Here is a 17,942-nt window from a genome sequence, read left to right as displayed (position 1 = left end):
AAGAGACCTGATTTTTCTCTGCTGCAGTTAGGTGAGACTTACAGGTCTTGTCCCTCCCCCAGCCTGTGACTGGACAGTGAAATGGAAGGAGTAGTCACTCAGCTGTCAAGCTGCTCTCTCCTACCAATGTGCTACTTGTTTTTTTTTTTTTTTGTTTTGTTTTTTTTTTTTTTGTATGATCAGTTTTTAATTGACATTTTTCAAAGAAGTACAAATTATAAACCAAGGACCAAGAAAAGAAAGGGAAAAAAATACTAGAGGTATGAAAAGTACAAAATGTACAAAGTGCCACTATTACAAGCAACACACAGGAGACAAACTAAAGACAGAAGGCAATATAAAGCGAGCAGCAGATCCAACAAGCACTTCTTACAATAAGTATTAGTATAAGTATGCAAGGGCAGATGCAACGATAGGAGTCGTATAACTTCAAACAGGTAATTTACATGCAGGAATAATCTGCAAACATCAAATAAAGGTAAAGATCCCCCTCTTCCTGCACATCAGGCCTTTCCAATGAAGAGCGCAGGAGCAAGTGGAGGTTTCAAGTGCAACATACAAGGTGAGCTGCACTGCTAGAACGGAAGACCCAGCCACTCAATACAAGATAAGTAATCAGCGAAATAAAGATAAAACTGTTGAACAAGAACAAAATAAGGTATATATATATATATATATATATATATATATTTACATATATATATATATATACACACACACACATATATATATATATATATATATAAATATATATATATATATATATATATATATATATATATATATATATATATATATATATATATATATATATATACAGTGGGTACGGAAAGTATTCAGACCCCCTTAAATTTTTCACTCTTTGTTATATTGCAGCCATTTGCTAAAATCATTTAAGTTCATTCTTCTTCCTCATGAATGTACACATAGCACCCCATACTGACAGGAAAACACAGAATTGTTGACATTGTTGCAGATGTATTAAAAAGAAAAACTGAAATATCACATGGTCCTAAGTATTCAGACCCTTTGCTGTGACACTCATATATTTAACTCTGGTGCTTTCCATTTCTTCTGATCATCCTTGAGATGGTTCTACACCTTCATTTGAGTCCAGCTGTGTTTGATTATACTGATTGGACTTGATTAGGAAAGCCACACACCTGTCTATATAAGACCTTCCAGATCACAATGCATGTCAGAGCAAATGAGAATCATGAGGTCAAAGGAACTGCCTGAAGAGCTCAGAGACAGAATTGTGGCAAGGCACAGATCTGGCCAAGGTTACAAAAAGATTTCTGCTGCACTTAAGGTTCCTAAGAGCACAGTGGCCTCCATAATCCTCAAATGGAAGACGTTTGGGACGACCAGAACCCTTCCTAGAGCTGGCCTTCCGGCCAAACTGAGCTATCGGGGGAGAAGAGCCTTGGTGAGAGAGGTAAAGAAGAACCCAAAGATCCCTGTGGCTGAGCTCCAGAGATGCAGTCAGGAGATGGGAGAAAGTTGTAGAAAGTCAACCATCACTGCAGCCCTCCACCAGTCGGGGCTTTATGGCAGAGTGGCCCGACGGAAGCCTCTTCTCAGTGTAAGACACATGAAAGCCCGCATGGAGTTTGCTAAAAAAACACCTGAAGGACTCCAAGATGGTGAGAAATAAGATTCTCTGGTCTGATGAGACCAAAATAGAACTTTTTGGCCTTAATTCTAAGCGGTATGTGTGGAGAAAACCAGGCACTGCTCATCACCTGTCCAATACAGTCCCAACAGTGAAGCATGGTGGTGGCAGCATCATGCTGTGGGGGTGTTTTTCAGCTGCAGGGACAGGACGACTGGTTGCAATCGAGGGAAAGATGAATGCGGCCAAGTACAGGGATATCCTGGACAAAAACCTTCTCCAGAGTGCTCTGGACCTCAGGCTGGGCCGAAGATTTACCTTCCAACAAGACAATGACCCTAAGCACACAGCTAAAATAACGAAGGAGTGGCTTCACAACAACTCAGTGACCGTTCTTGAATGGCCCAGCCAGAGCCCTGACTTAAACCCAATTGAGCATCTCTGGAGAGACCTAAAAATGGCTGTCCACCAACGTTTACCATCCAACCTGACAGAACTGGAGAGGATCTGCAAGGAGGAATGGCAGAGGATCCCCAAATCCAGGTGTGAAAGACTTGTTGCATCTTTCCCAAAAAGACTCCTGGCTGTATTAGATCAAAAGGGGGCTTCTACTAAATACTGAGCAAAGGGTCTGAATACTTAGGACCATGTGATATTTCAGTTTTTCTTTTTTAATAAATCTGCAACAATGTCAACAATTCTGTGTTTTTCTGTCAGTATGGGGTGCTATGTGTACATTCATGAGGAAGAAGAATGAACCTAAATGATTTTAGCAAATGGCTGCAATATAACAAAGAGTGAAAAATTTAAGGGGGTCTGAATACTTTCCGTACCCACTGTATATATATATATATATATATATATACACACACAAATATTCATATATACACACACATAAAACTAACCTATCATGTTCATATTAGGGAACCTAGACAGTACAACAGTATCTCTCTCTGACGCATGCATAACAAGAAGGCACTACTACTGGGGTCCTCGTGGTTCCGCAGCCTTCAATACCCAATATTGTGATGAGAGGCAGGATAGCAGGTACAGATCTGGCCATCAGTGGTAGTGGAGCATTCTAGTTGGCTATGTAAAATAAATACCCAACCATACATATGAAACCCCCTTATCAAGTAGGGCTAAGTAATTTGTCAATCTCCAGAGAATATCCATCCAACAAGACCAGATGTCAAGAAATTGTTGTTTTTTTTTTCCTACTGAGATAGACCCATCTTTCTGCCTCCATGATCCTTTCTACTTCCACCTGCCAGTCTTGAAGGGTCGGACATCTACTCTGCTTCCAATATCTAGGAATGAGACTTTTGGTTGCATTCAGCAGGTGCGGGGTGACATTTAGCTTGTAAGATTTTAGAGAGGAGAGAGATGCATTAAATAGGTAATAGAGTGGGATACTATATGAACTGATTGGCTTTTTGAGCTGTTTCTCCCTATCCGACTCTGAGCTTTGCTGTAGAGTGGCTTGCAAGAGGATAATACAGGCCAAATAAAGTTATATTAAAAATCTAAAATTATTTAAAAAAAAAAACTTGATATACATACGTGCTCTGTGCAAGGATATTGCACAGAGTGGCCCCTTACCTCTTCTTTTGTGGTCCCCCGCTAGTGATCTCTGCTTCACCTTCTTCTGAGCCTTGTGCTATGGGGGCACCCATGTGGGCACCCATGTGGGCCTGCTCCTGAGCTGAGCTGTGCGCATGCATAGACACACACAGTGTGGCTTGGTCACACCTCTCACTCCCTCCTTACAGGATTTGACTATCAGCAGCTGAATCCTGTGGCTCTATGGCTGCTTTCAATGAAGCCTATGATTCCAGGAACTGAGATTGGAGAGGATGCAGCTGGATCAGTATTCGGTAAGTGTTTAGGAAAAGAGTGTGCAGGTAGGGAGAGGGGGACTAGTGGAGGAATGTTTTTTTACCTTATTGCAGGGCATGCACCTAGACTTTAGAACCACTTCAGGGGACTTAAACCTTGTGAACTTAAAGCAGTATTAAACACAAAAGCAAACATTTATCCCAAAATGAAAAAAAGAGTTTGCTGTAACTAGTTACTGATAGTACATTTAACAACTTCCCTACCCAAGACTGACAAAAGATAAGCATTTAGGCACAGATGTTCAGGTAGTGGGCTGTTTTTTTGTTTTTTTTTACCTTAATAAAGAAAATGCATTAAGGTAAAAAAACATTTAGATTTTAGAACCACGTTAACAATTACAATTTTTGTTCAACCCACCAAAAGCATTAGGGCAGAGAAGACCTGGATTTAAGGTACTTTACTTTATTGATTGAAGGTATTGTATTGTATTGTAAAAGTCCTTTCACAAAGCTTATGGTACGAGTTAACGCTCCTTAATACGTTCAGCTTCAGGCTGAGGATAACAGGAAGCTGACTACTGCAAACGGAGCTGTCTGAGGTGCTGAACAAATTGCAATTCATGATATAAACCATAAGGTGGAAGTCAAATTCCTACTCCATGCAAAATCCAGAAATTCTACAACTAAATAATGTGTTAAATATTCAACTGTTTTAAGAGAAAGTGGTCATAATGTGTTTGTTAACATTTTAATTGATTCTTTCAAGTCATGTCATGGTATAGCTAGTAGCAGTTGGTTATAATCAAGTGGACTTGTTTTGTTTGATGAAAACAAAAGCAGAACAAGGCCATTCAGACCAGTGGTGGTAACATTCAAGATATAGGAGACCGACCTCAGGTGCCACTTCTGGCCAGAGAGACAGCAGAAATACTACATGACATGGTCATGCGGATAGGCTACAAGACATGATCAGAGACTTTGGATATGCTACAGAAGGCAGTCTGAAACTGCAAACATGATAAAACAGATGGTCAGAAAGTGCAAATATGCTAGAGGTGACAGTCAAAGATTGCAGACATGCTAGAAGAAATGGCTAGAGACTGTAAACATGCTATAGGAGCTATTCTCAGATTGAAGACATGCTAGAAGAAATGGTCAGAGACTGTAAACATGCAATAGGAGCTGGTCAGGGATTGAAGACATGCTAGAAAAATGGTCAGTGACTGTAAACATATTGTAGGAGCTGGTCTGAGATTGCAGACATGCTATAAGAAATGGTCCAGGACTGTAAACATACTATTGGAACTGGTCTGAGATTGAAGACCTGCTAGAAGAAATGGTCAGAGACTGTAAACATGCAATAGGAGCTGGTCCAAGATTGAAGACATGCTAGAAAAAATTGTAAGAAACTGTAAACAATCTATAGGAACTAATTTGAGATTGAGGACATGCTAGAAGAAATGGTCAGAGACTGTAAACATGCTATAGGAGCTGGGCTAAGATTGAAGATATACTAGAAGAAATGGTCAGAGACTGTAAACATGCTATAGGAGCTTGTCGGAGATTGAAGACATGCTAGAAGAAATAGTCAAAAACTGTAAACATGCTATAGGAACTAATCTGAGATTGAGGAAATGCAAGAAGAAATTGTCAGAGACTGTAAACATGCTATAGGAGCTCGTCCGAGACTGAAGACATGCTAGAAGAAATGGCCAGAGACTGTGAACATGCAACAGGAAATGGTCAGAGAAGGTGATTTGGTTAAAGACAGCATACACGGTAAATCAGTGTATAGAGACTGATGAAAAGTTACACGAGAAATTGGGGATATGCCTGCAGGAGATGGTTAAAGACTGAGGATATATTACATGAGACTGCTAGAAATTATTACCATTATGTCCCCTTACAAACCGATGCTTTCACATTTGTTCTCTCTACAGCCCTCATACAAATGACTGTTTTTACATTTGATATTCCCCACAGCAGGAATCATGATAATAGAAAGAAAAAACACAGAGAAAAGGAAATAGATTGCACACAAAAAAATTTATGAAATGTAGAATAAATGAACCAAACCATATAACTGGAATATTTTTTCCTTCACCTGCTGAGTTCCGTTTTTGGCAGTGCATGTACTGAAGTATGGGGCAACAGTTTTGGCAGGGCTAATACTGTAATACTACACGCAGTTCTCATTCTGCTTGCATGGTGCTACAGAAAATAATTTTTAATGACTCATCTTTAGCATTAAATTATAATGATAATAAAATATTTACAATAAAATATTAGAAAATACTCTTCAGCATGAATATTATATATGCATATAAATAAATATATATATATATATATACTATATTACCAAAAGTATTGGGACATCTGCCTTTACACGCACATGACATCCCAGTCTTCTGTAGGGTTCAATATTGAGTTGGCTTTAACAGCTACAACACTTCTGGGAAGGCTGTCCACAAGGTTTAGGAGTGTATCTATGGGAATATTTGACTATTATCCTGGAAGCGCATTTGTGAGGTCAGCCACTGATGTGGATGAGAAGACCTGGCTCACAGTCTCTGCTCTAATTTATCCCAAAGGTGTTCTATCAGGTTGAGATCAGTCAAGGCCAGTCAAGTTCCTCCACCCCAAACTCGCTCATCCATGTCAGGGGTTGGGCTTGGCCCCTTAGTTCCAGTGAAGGGAACTCCTAATGCGTCAACATTCCAAGACATTTTAGACCATTTCATTCTCTTAACTTTGTGGGAACAGTTTGGGGATGGCCCCCTTCCTGTCCCAACATGACTGCACACCAGTGCACAAAGCAAGGTCCCTAAAGACATTGATTAGCAAGTTTAAGGTGGAAGAATTTGACTGGCCTGCACAGAGTCCTGACCTCAACCTGATAGAACACCTTTGGGATGAATTAGAGCCGGAACTGCGAGCCAGGCCTTCTTGTCCAACATCAGTGCCAGATCTCACAAATGCACTTCTGGAAGAATGGTCAAACATTCCCATAGACATACTAGTAAACCTTGTGGACAGGCTTCCCAGAAGAGTTGGGTGGGCAAATTCAATATTGAACCCTAAGGACTAAGACTGAGATGCCATTAAAGTTCATGTGCGTGTAAAGGCAGGTGTCCCAATACTTTTGGAAATATAGTGTATGTATTATGAATAGTAAACAGAAAAATATTATATATAATCAGAATATTAATATTACATACCTTACTGTTGCAATGGCTGTCCTTTCTTTAGAGCTTTTAAGAGGCACTGTAATACAAAAAAAAAATGAGAAAGATTTAAAAAATGTCAGCCACTTATAATAGACATTTACATTTTTGTAATATATTTATTTTTCTTTAAAGCCAGTGCTCAGTTTTTTCCCCCATCATATGTATCTGTTAGAGTTACTTCTCTGAGAGGTTTATTTCTAACCGATGGTGGATTTCATTATCTGATCTCTGTTATTTTCCACAGGGTTAGGCAGAGTGTGTTCCAAATAATACGGCCCCTTCATGAAATGTAGGCCACTGTGCGGAGTCTGTGTAGCCCCATGGAGTTCCCTCTTCCTAAAGAACCTGTGATTGGATGATAACCAGTCATGTGACTTTGACAGGTCACGTGACCAGGCTTCCAACTTTTATTTTCCTAACAACTCATTCATTTTTGTTGCACTCAGCCAACTTCTGATTCTCGAAGCCAGTAACGAAAGCGCAATAAAAATTTGGAAAAGACACCATTTCCTTTTTTTTTCTTTAATATCAGTATGTCTGCAGTACAGCCAATCGAGTGCTTTATAAATGGACCCTGTAGTGTTTTTAAGTATGCCTCTCAAAACATCCCAACACCAACACTTGTAATATAATTTTACCACAGTGGCATATCAACATAATCCACATTACTCATCCCCTCTCCGCCCCTTTGTAATTGTAGAATCTATATGATACAGCGAATAAAAAGGCAACAAAACAGAAGTGCACCATTGTAATACAGTTGTGGTTCCTGAGAAAATACATTTCCTGCTGATTTACTCATGTTTTAAAAATATATGTTAGGAACAAGACCACAGAAACAGACCCCTGCATATCTTTAAGCTTGAATCATTCTGAGGGTCACTTTAAGAGTATCACTTTAAGGGGTACTTTTATACCTTAACTTCAGGTGCTTGCTATGTCTTGCGTTAATTTTTTTAATGCATTCATTTAAATGGGCTTCGAATGTACTGGAATGCACAAAAAAAGAAATGGAGGGAGAAGTGCCATTTTTTGGTGATCTAGTGCACCACAATGCATTACAGTTACATTTCCTTAGAGGGCTGGGGTGCCTTTGAATATGAATATGGAACACACTGCAACTGACAGGTGTGAATGGGGCTCAAGGGCTTATGCACACTGGGTGTTTAGTCTCGGTGCATAAGGCTCCAGCTTTTAGGTACAAGTGGAAGGTACAGGTGCACCATGTGGGCTGGGGTGCCTTTGAATATGAATATGCACTGCAACTGACAGGTGTGACTGGGACCTAAGGGCTGCACAGCCTCATTTCATTACATAATACATGCTGGCCTTGTAGTAATGGGTGGAATAGCCAGTCACCATGACTGATAGCCTGAATTCCTGCTTTGTTTTCTCCCCCCCAGGGAGGCTAACTATTTCCTGGGTGATCCCCTGCTACCAACTGGAGGTAAATTCCTTATAGTATTCTTGACCCTGTCAGGACTGTATGGTTGTTTCTTATTGGAAGGATCTTTCTAAAGGCATTTCTCCTTTTTTTACATCAATTGATAAACACAACATCCGTAGATCACACTTTGCCTGGTCTTCCTGTGTGCTCCAGTGCCCGCCCAGGGAGACTTTCACACATGCATGTTCATATTCTGGACAAGTGAGACCTGTTCCCTGTTTATTCCGCATTGCGTGTCCTGAAGAAGCAGATCAGCGAAACCTGTAGACACACAGGGGCTTACTTACCTGCAACTATGCAACAATAACAACTAAAGAAAAGCACAAGGTCCAGAGTATCAAATTGTTGTGCATATATGAATACATGTTTTTAGCTGATATTTTTCTATGTATATGTCCTTGTCTTTATATTTTTGTCTATGAAATAAAATATGGATTTTATATAAATCGCCTTTAAAGTCCGACCTAGTGGTCTTTTTTTCTTTTCGCTCACAGGAGTGAATGGGACCTAAGGGCATCTCGGCGCAAAAGGCTCTGGCTTTTAGCTGCAGGTGGAAGGTACAGGCGCACAATGTGGGCTGGGGTGCCATTGAATATGAATATGCAACATGCTGCAACTGACAGACATGAATGGGACCTAAGGGCTTATGCACACTGCGTAAGGCTTCAGCTTTTAGGTGCAGGTGAAAGGTACAGGCGCACCATGTAGCCCAGCTGCCTTCAGCGTGTTATAGAGTTCGAGCTGCTGTCAGGGCTGGCCCAAGACATCGTGCTGCCTGGGTCCAAGAATAAAATGCTGCGCCCCCCCCCCCCAAAAAAAAATTACGCCCAACAAAAGGCCCCCACATCCATTATTTAACATAAATGTGACATTTAGAAAATATTATATATATATATATATATATATATATATATATATATATATATATACTGTTATCTTCTTCCATAACCCACCCCTGGAGCGGTCCACCAAACACCCACTGTCTGTCCTTAGTCCTCCTGTCACTCACGTGTCTGCCACACCCCCACCACCCTAGAAGATCCAGCCTGCCCTGCATGAGATGGAGTGCGCTGATGTCTGACGTCATTGCGCACACCACAATCCCGGGAGGGACATTTCTGGGAGAAGACGCTTCACCTCCTCATACTCATCAGTTTTTATTACGGGCGGCAGTATGAAATGCCACTCGTAACGCGCTACAAACCGATGACACACAAAACTGCTGGTAAAAAAAATCTTGGGAGTCAATTTGCTGCCCCTCTCCAAGTGCTGCCTGGGTCCAATGGACCGAGTGGGACCCATGGTAGGGCGGGGGGCCCTGGCTGCTTTGGGTTGGATGGTGCACTGAGCTGTATTTACTTTTGGTGCAGTATGCGCCCAGGGATGAATGCCCAAAACGCAAGTAGACTGAGTCCCAAGAATTTGTCCCTGGGTGCAAGTGGACTGAGTTCCATGCATTTGTCCCTGGGTGCACCCTCCATCGGCAGCAGGACTTAACAATGAGCCTGTAGCTTTCACTCGCACCTATACTAGCTAGTCGCACAGCGTATATGAGGCTCTAAGCAAATCTGTGCTTTGCATACACAGGACAAAACAACATGTTTGTAATAATGCTCCCTACCCTGAAGAACATTTCTCATTTTTTCTTTTTTCCCCCGTTGCTTCATTCTGACACTAAAAGTATAGAAAAAAAAATGCCTAGTACTTTTGGGTATGGAGAAGTATGTGTGTGACCTATTCTTTTTTCTCTCGTGACATTGCTGGTGCTTGGTGATTGGTTGAGTTCTGTCACATGGAGACAGTCCTGTGTAACTTAAGACAGAGAAACTCAGACCCTACAAATGGCTTACGTTCTCCACTGCCAGGGGTTGAACAAAGTGGTAGGGGGAACAAAGTAAATATGAGTATGTGCGGCTGGAAAATGGCGGCAATACAGCACAACTTTTGTTTTTCCATGCCACAATAATACATTGAACACTACAGCCCTCCAGCTAAAGAACTGACAGTCTAAGTATTTCCCGTCTAGTCGATTTTTACAAAAGGGCCTCAGATTTCCCAAAATGACATTTCTAATCTAAGCCTCACATCTTTCCCATAGCCCTTAGATTGAACCAGGAGCCCAAATCAAATACACAGTGATTATCTGTACTACTTGTCTTTTAGCCAAATAGCTCTGGATATCAAACTTTGGTTGATGTACCTATAATGGTAATAGCCCTCTATCTTTCTGCTGTCAGAAAGGCTGGCACTAATTTACTTTGTAATGAAAAATCTTAAAAGGAAATACTGAGCGACCCATTTTGCAAAGCAACAAGTGGTATAGTGGAGGAAAATGATTCCTGAGCTCGCATTGTGAGTTTCACGCATTACAGACTCTCTAGAATTGAAATGAAGAGATGTGGCTTTAATCATGTCTGTGTTTATGATACAGTTTTAGCTGTGTGTATGTAGGGCAGGGGGCCAGTATGTGTGCATAGTGGCTGCATAGGGCTGCTGGTCTTCCCAATTATTTATGTAAAGCTAAACTTCGGCCATGTTTTATCTAACATCTGACTACATCTGTAATATTTTGATATCTGATTGGTATTCACAATTAAAGTCTATGTCAAGCTCAACAATGAGCAACGCTTAAATGCTCCATTGTGTTTTTTTCTGCACTAAAACCCCAAGCAGTGTTATCAACCTTGCCCAGGTTACTTCTGTGGACCATGGAACACCTCCCGCTATGCTATGAAGATAAGGACAGGGAGAGATGTTCTGTAGTTCAAATCAACAGCAAGCAGCCTAGGGTGACAACGCTTCTCTTCCATGAAAATAGAACAGTGAGTGTTGTCACCCTAGGACAGAACACATGTCACTGATAGCATCACCAAGAGAAGATAAAGAAATAGAAGCCCAGTGAAAAAACAATACAGCCACAATATAGGCTGTAGGTTATGCAGGATTTAGTGCCAGGTTAAAGCGGAGTTCCGGGCACAGAAATCATTTTTCAACAAACATACCCCCGGGACAGTCAGGGCTAGTACATTCCACAATGGCTAGCCTCTGATCTGTCCCGGGTCGCACTTACCTGCAAGAAGAAATACTCACTTATAAAATTTCTTCCACAGCGTTTCCATCTCTCTTGTGGGCAGCTGAAGCCGGCGCGATCCTCTTTGGCGTCTTCTTCCGCGTCTTCTTCTCCCAGAATGCGCCTGCACCGGCCCCTCTCATCACTTCCCGTGCGGCGCCGCATTCCTCCACAGCTTCTGGGCATGCCGAGAAGCTGTTTAGCAGGGGAATGCGGCGTCGCCCGGAAGTGACGAGCGGGGCCGGTGCCGTCGCATTGATTCCTGGGAGCAGTGCAAGCCCGGAAGTGACGACGGAGCCGCAGCACAGAGGGAGGAAGTGAAGACTAGGTGAGTATCTTCGATCTTCAATTACAAGGTGAGTAAATTAAAAAAAAAAACCTAACTCCTAACCAATTCCTTTTCAGGTGAAGGTGTAGAAGCGGACGGGCACAAAAAAAAAATATCGATTTTGTGCCCGGAACTCCGCTTTAACACTTGTGCGATGCGGGAACGCTGCGAATTTGCAGCCTGTTCCCGCATCACATCCGCACATCTGGCAGTTCACACTGCCATATGCGATACACAGGGGGTGTCAATTAAAAGTTAACAACACCCCCAGTTGCGATTGCATATCGCAGTGCGATCTGCAAGTTCGCACAGAATCGGATCGCACAAGTGTGAACCACTGTGCGATCCGATTCTGATGCGGCTCAAAAAAAGCCTCATGTGTGAGTTTGCTGCGGATGTGCTGCGAATTCAGCCATACAAAGTGTATGGCTGAACTCGCATCCGCACATGAGATCACATGTAATGAAGGAGCAGTGCGCTCTGAATTACATGCGATCTCGCAAACCGCACAAGTGTGAACTGGCACTGAGGGTTTAGATATACTTAACCAGTTCTGGACCAGAAGGATTTGCCCCCCTAATAACCAGGCCATTTTTTGCGATTCGGCACTGCATTACTTTAACAAAAATTGCGCAGTCGTGCGACACTGTACTGAAATAAAAAAAAAATTCCCACAAATAGAGCTTTCTTTTGGTGGTATTTGATCACCTCTGCGATTTTTATTTTTTGTGCTAAAAACAAAAAAATTGCGACAATTCTAAAAAAAACAATATTTTTCACATTCTGCTATATAACATTCCAAAAAAAATTTAAAAATCTAAATTTTTTTATCCTTTTAGGCCAATTTGTATTCTGCTACATATTTTTGGTAAAAAAAATTGCAATAAGCGTATTTTGATTGGTTTGCGCAAAAGTTATCGCTAGGGGAAAGATTTATGTCATTTTTATATAATTTTTTACTAGTAATGACGGCGATGTGCGATTTTTAGCGTGCCTGCTACATTGCGACGGACAGATCGGACCCCTAACTAACATTTTGGACACTTTTGGGGGGGACCAGTGACACTGCTACAGTAATCATTGCTAAAAATATGCACTGTTACTGTAATAATGAAACTGGCAGGGAAGGGGTTAACCCAGGGACGATCAAAGGGTTAATTGTGAGCCTAGGGGGTGTTTTCTAACTATGGGGGAAGGACTTGTGAAATAATCATAGAGACCTGTGTTCCTATATAGAAGGAACACAGGTGCTCTGTGATCATTTCAGAGAGAGCAACGGTCAGCTGTGTTTACAACAGCTGACCGTCCTTCTCTCTCAGCGGGGAGCGATTGCGGGTGCCCGGCGGCAATCATGGCCACTGGTCCCACTGCCTAATGGGGGCGGGAGCGTGCCGCCGGCGGCGTGCACTCGCCCCCAGTAGCGCTCCCGCAAACCGACGTACCCATTCACCCAGCCGAGCCAGCTGTTTTTGACTGAGATATTATCCTAAAAGTGATTAGGTAACAGATGAAATAAACAAAATCAAACAATAGTGAATGTTCAAATGGCAAAGTGTCACCTAATAAGTGAAACTTTTGTTGCCTATAATGGTGTATCAAGTAAATCACATAAAAAAAAAAAAAAAATTGTGAATAAGTAGCCACAATCTGTTTACAAAAATTGGTAAATAATAAATGGTGCAAAAAGTTTATAAATAGTCCCGTGCTCCACAATTCAATGTGTTTAGTGAAAAGATGATGCTCTAATTTTCCCACATGCAGATACAACAAACTGATTGAAGTGCAGCTGAAATAATCCACAATGGAAAGTGTGTCACCGCTGTGCTCTATATGTGAAAATTGGCCGCTTACCAAATCAAATGATCCCACCAAGAGATCATATACCGTGTGTTTCTCCTCACTATTCAAGGAGTGTTTGGTTGCAGCAGTTTTTTGATTTTACATATTTGCAGCTGAGCGCACCTTTTTGTATTGTTCAGTATACTCATAGTTGCCAACATTTAAAAAATATTTCCAGGGACACTTTGCAGCACAGCTAGCAATTACCACACCCACTTCCCTGAAGCTCCGCCCACTCTGCATTATTAATCTCACCTACTTATCAGATTATAGGGTCTACTCAATATAGAGAAAATTACAGGAGATTAAAAAGGGAATTTCAAACTTAAGGCCACAATAGCAGAGTTGGAATAAATCTCCCATTCATCTGCACTACTTCTGCGTAACATTTATGGGCAGCCCAATTAACAGGCGCTTCCAGGGACAATATAAATTACCTGGGACAGGCTCCTATTTGCAGGGACTGTCCCAGGAAAAAAGGGACAGTTGGCAAGTATGTATACTTAAAGTACAACTAAAGGCAAAACATTTTTAGTTTTGGGAAAGTGGGGATGGATTAGAACGCCTGTCAGTTTTTATCGCTGTCTTTGCCTCCGTTAGGGAGATTCCCCTGCTCTATTTAGCTTGCTTACCATTATCATTGAAAGTGAAAGTAAAAGAAAACCCCAAATTTTGGGTTGTCCACAGAAAAGTAATAGAGGGGAAACCTTCCAATGGGGACAGTGGTTCTGGTTACATGGGGGTCCCCAAGAGATTCCAATAATTTTCAAGGATTTCCTATTACTTCCTGTTTTGGCTATGGCACAGGAAGTGAAGGGAAATCTCCCCAATGGGACACAGGCAGGCCCAGACTGGGACAAAAATAGGCCTGGGCAGCCAATTTTTCCAGAACCGGGGGGATAATCACGGAGTCAGTCTTCCGCACTGTAATGTAAAGTGGCACTGTGATATAAAGGGCACTGCATTGTAAAGGGGCACTGTAATCATTACAGTGCCCCTTTACAGTTTAATCCCCTTTATATTATAGTTCCCCTAGCAATCACAGCCCCTCTCCCCATCACAGTGCCCCTTGCAGTCATGCCCCCCCCCCTTTTCTCTCTAATCACAGTGCCCCATTTTACTCTCTGCCTCCCCTGAAAACTCCTACCTTTGTCAGGGCAGAGGCAGGATTCAGTCTATGTGTCCTCTCAAGGGTCTCCTGCCCTGCCGACTATGTCATCTTATCAGCGGGACAGGGGGAGGGAGGAGCTGCAGATCTTGATCAAGCAGGTGATTACTCGCTTGTTGATATGAAAAGACCCCCGCTCTCTGTGTAGATATCCAGCTCCTTCCGCCCCCCCTGCTCTGCTGATAGGATAACATTGTTACTGGTGCGGGAGAACCAGGAGAGGAGACACAGGCATGGCTACATAACGGGAGTTGAGCAGTGGCCGTAGTCTATGGTAGCCCTGTCCGGACTGCGGTTGCCGCTCACCTCCTGCTGTCATCAACAGGCCGTTCTTGTTAGGACATATTGCCCCGCAGCCCTGGTCCTATGGCCAATCTGGGCCTGGACACATAGTTCTACTTTTAAAATAATTTCATGACTTATGTATGTAATTTCATATACTGAGCTACATGTGAGATCTTTTCAAATTAAAGCGGAGCTAAACACATGGATTTAATGGTTTCCCAAAACAGTCACATTTAAGGCATGCTGTAAATAATAACTGTCACATTTGAATAATTTAGGAAAGCCAGACTCTGATGCCGATAGACCAAGCGAGCCTACACCACATCCCTGTTTAATATGCAGTAAAAAGAGGATTGGGTGTCGCCAAAAGCTAAGGACTCTATATAAGCCCCAATGAGCCCATGCAATATATTGGGAAGGGTGGGATTTTAAAGGTGAGGTTTGCTTGGTATACTTGTAGATAAACAATAGTAACAAACAATGGATGAATAAAATACAAAAGTTTATTGTTAAAATTTCATAATAAAATCAAATCACAAAAAGTGATGTGAAATATCAGTGCATAAAATATACAATATATCAACAAGAGAACCGTTTCTTGTAGAGATGGGGTCACATATGTCTGACATGTTTCGCCAGCAGGCTTCTTCTAGGACATTTAAAGGCTGGTGACCTCAAAACAGGTTCTAAGTATATAAACAACATGTTATCAGTCTTACAACATACTCAAAAATTGTATAAACATAGAGAATATTCGATTTTAGCTCACCAATTTTTGTATCCGGGGCATGATATATGTATCTATCCTTATGGGCAATTGCTGTGTATCCAACAGTGGAGTTCTACTACTGGACAAGAGTCCAGCTAGACACGTCCTCCCTAATTGACAGGAACCGGACCGGGCAATACCGGACCACAGAGATTTGTCATCTATAAAATCAACAATAATAAAAAATAATAATATTATTGTCTCCCCTATGACCAGGCGAGGGGAGAAAAAGAATGCGAGATGGAGTGTAGCCCATCGGTAATGTGGATCTGGATATACTCAGAACAGATAAGGGATAGGCCACCTATGATGACTACCAACCATTGTGCTGGAGTCAAAACCCAATAAAGGATAAGAGTATAATATAATTGAATCCAGTAGTGCATTCGCGATTTGAAAGATGTGTAGTCAGGAGGGACGACCCATATCACCATGTTGCCCAAGATATATATACTATGTTAACCATGCATAAAAAGTATATATAGAACGGAGATTGTGAAGAAAATAGTGTAATGAGATCTAGAGAGTATATATGCAATTAAGCACATGAACAAGCACCAGAGGAATAAGGCCAGTAAGAGTAGTGGGAAAAGTACCCGACCTCATAGGAGAAAAGAGATGCAACCGAATAATGGTCTGGAGCCGAAGGTAAAGTGCATGAGGAGAGTATCCCAGCAAGCCATAGAACCGATAGATCATCAAGGAAGATACTTACATACAAGTTATGGTGACATCGATAGCGGTACATTCGGCAGCGCCACATTAGTCGTGGCCTGTTTGTACCTCACTGTGTTCGGCGTTAAATATCCGGTCCCACCGGAAGTGACGAGGTCCTCACTGACCTCCGACTAACCACTTCCGGTGCGGGCGCCATTTTGCTGCCCTGTCCCGCGCCGGCGCCAAAGGAAGTGGCAGGGCGAACGGGACGGAACACTGCACATCCGCCCAAAAAAGGGACAGACTCTGGGAATATATGGGAGGAGAAAGGGATGGAAAGGCAACCTCGACTCACCAACCCCGGCTTGGCGCCCGAATCCCTGTCAAATTCATTAAGGGAGGGATTGTGTCATAGCCCAGTGGATCCAAACAAACAACTGTCCTCACAGGAACGGACACACATTACATTTATGAAAAAGGAGAAAACATTTTTTGATTACATACATGTACATTGATATAATGCAATAACCAGTTATGATTTGATACAAATAGAGGTATACAATGTCATTGTTAGGTTTCATTAACATTTTAAAAGACAGGCACAAAAATTATGCCACATAGCATAGGGGGCTTATATTCAAAGTAACTCACACAAAACCCAAGTGTCAGTATACGTAGATGTATATTATACTACCATTCAATCCCGTTGTATGGATCATAATGGGAGTATATATCAAGATGGAAATGAGAAACCACATGAAGAGTCATTAATTAATTATAAACAGGGACCCTCAAATGAAGAGAATGAATAATTCCCGTATCCAGGTCTTATTCCAAAAACGGTTTAAAAGACAAGGCTGTGTTTAGGCCTGGCGATTTAGTGGCCTGTAACTTGTATATCCATTTAACCTCTGCTTTAAGGATGGCATTGTCAAATTTGCCCCCTCGTGGGTTCTTTTTGACAGCTTCCAATACTATGAACTGAATGGTGTATGGGTCAAAATTATGATGTAAACCTACATGTTTACATATTGGTGTATACATAAGGCCAGTATCGATATAATAGAGGTGGTCATGAATCCGTCGGGCAAATGGTCTTATCGTTTTGCCTACGTAAAAGGCCCCACAGAGGCATGTGGCCAAATATACCACACCCTCTGTAAGGCAAGTGGCGCGGAACCAAGGTTTAAGTATGCCTCCACGGGGTAAGGGGAATAAATAACCCTCTCTTACCCAAGGGCATTCAGGACATTGTCCACATCTATATGTACCTAGGCCTCCCACCGCTCCCAGGGATTCCTCACCGTCTAAAGATTTATGATGACTATGTACAAGTTTGTCTGCCAATTGTTGGCTAAGATGTTTCGTACCATATGATGCTGAGAATTAAATTTGGTAATTAGTTTAGTATTGTTCATAGGGGTTTTTTGCCGAGACCCAAAAATTAATTTCTCACGAGGTTGAAGATTTGCCCTATTGTAGGCTTTTTTCAAGAGTTTTCTACTGTATCCCCGGGCTAAAAGTCTATGTTGCAGATCCTTGGCTTCTTTCTTATAGTCAGAATCTAGTGCACAATTACGTTGCACTCTCAAATATTGGGAGTAGGGAATGCTGTGCACTAGTGATCGTGGGTGACTGCTGGTATAGTGTAACATTGTATTGCCCGCTGTATCCTTGCGGTACAGCGAGGTATACAAGT

General features: G+C 41.9%; 1 protein-coding gene across 3 annotated transcripts in view; it reads right to left on the bottom strand.

Annotated features, from left to right (window-relative positions):
• The window catches only part of SGCD (sarcoglycan delta), a gene marked incomplete at its 5' end in the record, with an annotated part of 1,184,416 nt that overhangs the window by 664,442 nt on the left and 502,032 nt on the right, over positions 1–17,942 (bottom strand). For all 3 annotated transcript variants that reach the window (XM_082254622.1, XM_082254623.1, XM_082254621.1), the window contains one exon: positions 6,672–6,717. The remainder of the gene's footprint in view (positions 1–6,671; positions 6,718–17,942) is intronic.

The sequence above is a fragment of the Pelophylax lessonae genome (assembly GCF_965119305.1).
Source record: "Pelophylax lessonae genome assembly, chromosome: 4".
NCBI lineage: Eukaryota > Metazoa > Chordata > Amphibia > Anura > Ranidae > Pelophylax > Pelophylax lessonae.
The sequence above is the reverse complement of the archived record's forward strand: the minus strand, read 5'-3'. Positions and strand labels throughout refer to the sequence as shown.